The 6799-nt window shown below is 35.9% G+C and overlaps 1 pseudogene; it reads left to right on the forward strand.

Moving 5' to 3' along the window:
• Window positions 1-306: 306 nt before the first annotated feature.
• On the forward strand, window positions 307-1860 carry LOC147396124 (bZIP transcription factor 53 pseudogene; annotated as a pseudogene).
• The last annotated feature ends 4939 nt before the right edge of the window (window positions 1861-6799 follow it).

The raw sequence follows: 6799 nt of genomic DNA on the forward strand, positions 1-6799 counted from the left end.
AGCAACTCTGTTAATTTATGGGTGTAATAATTAAAGATTTAAGGAGTAGTAGTTGCTTTTCTTTCCGAGACAACATTCCAATCCTTTTTGTAATTTGGTGTTATAAGTAAAAAAATTGGTGTGTTAATAAAAACTCTCTTATAATACGATTTTATATTTCGTTAATTAAAATATCTGTTTTTCTACAACTCAAAAATACCATTAAATAATTATTTTTTTCTCTCCAAATTTTGGTTTATATTTTATTTTAGTCTCACACAGCTGTGCCAGAGTTGGCGACTTGGCCACGCTTCCTCCTTGGTGCATTCAACTTTTCCATTCAACCCAACAACTCTTACTGGGGAAGATTCCTTCAACGTTTCTTAAATTGCTAAAAAATTATATTTAAAAAACCCCCAAACCTATCCTTCTTCTTCTATAAAAAGCCGCCTTTATGAACCTTAAAAACCTTCTTTCCTCTCCCATTGATTTCTCTTATTTGTTACGCAAATCCGCGGCACATCTCTGCTTTTCTTTCCCTTTTTAAGTCTTGGGTTTCTCTGTCTTTCTTATTCTCGCGTTCAGAGGAGATCGATCAGATAATTTTCTCTGTTTTTTGTTTTAGGTTGAGTTGATTGGTTCGATTATAAATTATTGTTTAGATCAAAACCCTCTATAGGGAGATCGTGTTTTATTGGGGTTTGATTTGGTAAAAATTTCCTGAATTTCGAGAACCCAATTCTGAAATCTAGTATTTCTCGTTTGTTTTGGGGGTTTGTCTTTGATTTCGCTAATTTGATCAAAACCCAGTTCTCAAAATTCGTCTTTTTTGGTGAAATCGGGTTTAATTCGAGTTCTCTCCTGTTGACTTCGTACTTGGAGGGTTTTATAATTTTGGATTCAAAGCTAGGTTTTTTTTTTCTTTTTTTAACATTCCGATTTCAATTTCTGTGATTTCTTTGTGGATTGGAATTGGGGGGCTTGTGATTATGATCTAAAATGATTTTAGATTTATTTCAGCGGAAAACCAATATATAGTCTTTATGGGCTACGCTACTCTTCTTCGACGAATTCGTCTTCTCCAGTCATTCTCAGTTGTGTTCCTCTACTGGTTTTACGTCGTTTCTTAAATTAAATTCTCACCATTTGGTTTGTTTCTGTAAATTCTCCATCTAATCTTGAATCAATTTAGCTCTTAACATTATTGTTCATCTACTATAAAACAATGTCGTCGATGCAACAACATGTGAGTGTGAGCTCGGGTTCTGAAGGAGACCCACAATATGTGGTGATTGACGATCGAAAAAAGAGAAGAATGTTATCGAACAGAGAATCTGCAAGGCGATCGCGGATGAAAAAACAGAAGCACTTGGATGATCTGATAAACCAAATAGCCCAATTGGAGAAAGAAAACAATGGGATCATGTTGAGTGTTGATGCAACCACACAGCATTACATCAAGGTTGAATCAGAGAACAATATTGTGAGAGCACAAGTAATGGAATTGAGTGATAGATTGCAGTCTTTGAATTCTGTCCTTCATATCATAGAGGAGGTTAGTGGGTTTGCAATGGACATTCCTGAAATTCCAGATTCTTCGATGAAACCATGGCAGCTCCCTTGCCCATCACAACCAATCATGGCTTCTTCAAATATGTTTCAGTGTTGAATCATCTGATGAGATTCTCAGTTGTGTTGGAAGAAGAAGAAGAAGATGAGTTGAGCTAATTAGTTAAGTCTTTTGGGTGGTTTTCTGTTTGTAGTATTAGTTTTTATTTTCATGTATGTTCTCTTTCATGTTTAGAGGTCTATATATATTGTGTGTCTTGAGTCTTGATTTGTGTGTCATTGTGATGAAATCTAATTAGTTAATCTTCAAAAGTCCATATGTTGATCTGTTTTTAATTCAATATTTGCAATGTCCTCCAATGTTTCAAGACAGATACCACCCTTTGGTTTAAATCTGTTGAACCATCTGTTATGGTTTGTGGAGATTGATGATACTAGCTTGTGTGCGAATGCATCCCTCACCATTTTTTTGGGGTCTTGGTATTTTCGATACCCAAAATAGGTACTCCTACTTGGTTATCCATTTTTTTTGAAAAAAAATTCAGGTAGTTATTATGAAAATAAATCAATTTAAGAAAAAATTTGAAATCTAAATTGAATTAAAAAAATATTTAACATTTCATGGGTAACGTGGTAGGAGTGCGCATATCCATAAATGGGTATGGGTACTCATAATTGCTACCTATAACCACTAGATAGCCCATAAATGGGTGCTCATAATTCCTCCATTTTTTTTATAGAGATCATAATGGTAAATTTTTTTAATTAAAAGAGAAACACAATGGTCGATACAATAACACTACAGGGTCCATCTCGGCCAACACGGTTGTACTAATATTCTTTACTCAATAAAATTTATAATTCTCTCAAAGAAAAATATATACCATATAACACTACAAAAAGTCCAAGGATTGTGATTTTTTTGTTTTTTAACACCGAACCTGCTATTGATCGCTTAGCCAAAATTAATCCAAAGCTCTTGGATGTTGTTTATCACAGACCGAGCCCTCATTACTTAGCCTGTGTGGCATTCAAGATGGACAATTCGAGTGTGCCTAAGTGAGTTGAGGTTACTCCTAGGACCAGGGGTGGAGCTAGTAAGGACCTGGTGGGGGCAATTGCTCCCACAGAACTTTAAGACATCTCTATATTTTCAACTAATTACATGCCCCACCCACCCTTTACAATTTTTTGTTGATGACATTGCCTCTTGGCCGGGTCTTCTCATATACTAATTGGAAATGACCATAAATATCATTTTCTTTAATTTCTAACAAAAAAAAAACCTTTGAATTTCTCCTTAACACCATTCATTTCCAAGTTCTTCAACTATACAACTAACCATAGTTTGCCCTCACTACAAGAAAATCCTGACTCCACCCCTGCCTAGGACAAGGAAGGGGTAAGGCTGATTTGAGCTGTTCAAGTGATGGACATTTGGTGTGAGATGTAGAGACTCCTAGGTCAATCGGGGTAAGGTTGACTTGAGATAGATCGTGAGGAGGGCTCTACCTAACAAGGGTTAGGTCCGTTACACTGAAAGTTTTAATAATCTCATGCAATGCTTGCTCTTTCATATAGAATGCATGCACAAGAATAGTGATGTATTATTATTATTATGTTCCACCATTCATTTCTATTTAAGCTACGAAGTGATGTATTCTTTTATTATAAATTTGAATAGAATGTTTGATCATAACTTAGTTTAGGAGGTGAAAAGTTTTGGTGCGTGGGGGGGAGGAGAGTGGGGTTGGTAAAACTACTTGTTTCTTAGATCTTGAATAAATGGTTTAATTGGATGCACATTTTATCATTGAGCTCAATATTCCACTCAGGTGGTTTCTAAATTATTAGGATCAGATTGTTTTCGACTTTCAACTTTAGTTGACGACCCTAATTACTAGTAATGAAGTAATTTTCTAAAGTGCGTACCACTACGTCAAAATGTGATTTATTGTCACCCCACCCAGGGGCGGATTTAGAGAGGGGGCAGTGGGGGTGCTTGCCCCTACAAGAGTTTTCAAATTCCATGGAATAATGTGCTATTGCGACAGATTTGAGCAACGGATAAAGAAATTTATCACTATTGCCCCCACAAATTTTTTTTCCACTCTTAATTGCCCCCACAACTATTTTTTTTCACTTTTAATTGTCCCCACAATTTTTCTTTTCTACTCTTGATTGCCCCCACATGAGCAAAATCCTGGCCCCACCCCACCCCAAAATGTAACTCCAGAAGGGTGGAGTGAGTGGATTGTGGACACATGAACTGCTATTAAATAGAGGGGGTGATGTATGTTAATTAATATCTGTATGACTTGATCAAAAGGGTGGCCCATCAGATCTCACTCTCTTTCATGGTAAGAGAGAATATGGCTAATGCCCCCAAAAATACATGAAATTTCAAGTGTAAATGTCCTCATCACATCTGGGTAACAAAGTTTTTCAGCAAGAATCTTTGTGGATCCATTTAATAAAGGTTGAAATTATACCATTAAAGGGATGGTACAATGTCCTTAAGGTATATTTGATGGTGGAGTTCAGAATTCAACAACACTAATTATAAAGGGATTTGATATATAATAGGGTAAGATGGCAAATACAAGAATGAAAATGGTACATTATATCTTCTTGACTCCAGAGAGAAAGATATTGCTATTCATTGTCATGATTTACACTTAAGTGATTATACATAGAATAATTTTGAGGGCAGATACAAGGATGAAAATGGTACATTATATCCTATTAACTCAAGAGAGAAAGATTTTGTGATTCATTGTTGTCATTTACACTCCATTGATTATTCATAGACAATTTTGAGGTACTCCTTGGGTTTTGTTGAAAATTTGAGAAACCCCCCGGTTTTTCACTGATGACATACCCTTGACTTCTATTTTCCACGACTAACATAAAATGACTGAAATACCTGTTCTTCAATCACTTGCCAAAAAAAAAAAAAAAAAAACTGGGGCCTTTGACTAGGATAATTGTTTTTAACCTCTTTAATCTCCATTTGGAAAAAAAAAAACCCTTGATTTTCCTTTCTAGACACCCCATTTTTTTTTCCAAACCCTTGTCCTTGTCTTCAATAAATATTTTACTTGTCAAAAAAAAAAAATAATAATAATAAAGATGGAAAATTGAGGTTCAAGACGAGGATTAATTTTTTAATAATGATAAATCGACTAAAAAAAAATACTCAAATATACTCAATTGACATGAAATATGCACAGAACCATAGATTGTTTTCCTCGTGATGGTTCTGTGCACATTCCATGTCAGTTGATTATCTTTTTTTAAGTCAGTTTATCACGACTCTTAATTTTTTCTAGTATAGAGGGTGAAGATGAAGATAGTTTGATCATTTTATTTTAGCATTTCATGGAAGATAGAAAAAAGTCAAGTATGTCATCAATTTGAAAATCTAAGGGATGCCTCTAATTTTCACCAAAAGCCGGAGAGATACTAAAAATTACCCTTGATTTTGGTTTTACAAGCAAAATTCATTAAATTGTTGCCAATATGATATAAGAAGTCTAAAAATACATATAAACTACTGATTAAAAATGATCCTAACAAGAGGCTTAGGCGATGGGCCACCACCGCCCAAGAATACTGTCCTCAATCGATCAAGCATGTCAACCATGGATGGGATCTGGTAAGCATGAACCGTACTTGAAGTATCGGTTGAGTCACCACGTGTTGTTGCCCTTTGCCATGAATGCGAGCTTAGTCTTGATGGAACAAATGCCCTCCTAGACACCTCGTACATGTGTATGTTTGCCATCCTCTCTTGCATTTCCTTGAGTTCAACAACCAGTGCAACACAAAGCCGATCACCAGCTTGTGCTGAAGTTGTTTCCGACAACACCCTTTGACAGCCCTCGAGGATTGAAATTCCACTAGATAAGTCACCCCTCTCTGTTGTAGTTCGTGCCTCGAACATGGCCTCTGCTACTTGGACATGGTTCCTCTGCCTGTCGTATTCTATTGAAACCAGCCGTTCTTCTACAAATTTAGGTCTTCGGTTCCTAACTTCTTTGCCCTCTGAAGTCAAGGCTTCGTTCAAAACAGTATCCTTGTAACACACATTGCACTTTTAGCAATGCGGTCTTGTTGCGCTAGGATCGCAGACTGTAACGTTGAGTGATACCAAAAAATCTCTCTCCTCATCTGCATACAAATCCCCAACATTGATAAGGCCCGTCCATGCGTCATTCATCACTCGTGTTGCGTAACTTCCTGCTTTTAATGGATCAAGATGATGATGATGATGATGAAGGATAGAGAAACTGATCACTTCTCCCAAGGTTAACAATGATCCTCGAATCCTTTCTTTCTTCCCTTATACTGTTCTTGCTCTTCATCACTTGTTGATGCAATGATGACCAAACTCATCAACTCAGCTTAAACAAAAATAAGAACTGCCTCCCCTAACATCTTAATCCAACGTCTAGTCTAACATCTGAACAACGACCAATGTGCACATTCACATTTACAAGGCCTTAATCCACTCCCTCACTATGTTTCTAGGGATCCCAACATTCAACATCGTAAAGCATAGTAGGTACTATTGTTGTCTTTGTAAAAAAAAACAATAACTTTAATTGATACTACCTTTAAATCTTTTCCATCCAAGACTAGTGGAGAAGAAACACATGTTACCTTACCCCAATCAAATGAATCAGAATGGAATGACATTTCAAAAAGATGAGTTCAAAGTCCAAAACCAAGTACAAAAGCTAACTAAAAGAGAGAGAGAGAGGCTAGAAAGATACAACACATGCGTAGAAAATTTTAAATACATGATTAATTACTTATATTAACTGTATAAAATGGATGCAGCATCACAATTCATTCAGAAAACTTATAGAGCAGAACTTTCATGAAAAAAAAAATAGTAGCATTATATACCTCTATATCAAAGTTGAGATTCATCTTTAGATTTGGCAGAGCATAAATCTCAGTGAGTAAACCAAGAGTGGCCATGGTCCAAGGATTGGGGGGATGATATGCGAGGCTGCCTTGGCATGGTTCCAAAATCTGGCGCATGTACTAGCATATTAAAATCATGGCACCAAAATAACTTAAGAACAAATACAATGAAAACACATCAAAAGTGAGCATAATATTGGCTACTTATTTATTAGAATCACTCGTAGCATAAAAAGGTCATAAGAATGTTCAACATTATATCCGTGAAACTAATAGAGAATAGTCACATCATGCCTTTCAACATTTGATATTTACA

The sequence above is a fragment of the Akebia trifoliata genome, chromosome 8, assembly GCF_017979445.1.
Source record: "Akebia trifoliata isolate Shusen 1 chromosome 8, ASM1797944v1, whole genome shotgun sequence".
Lineage (NCBI taxonomy): Eukaryota > Viridiplantae > Streptophyta > Magnoliopsida > Ranunculales > Lardizabalaceae > Akebia > Akebia trifoliata.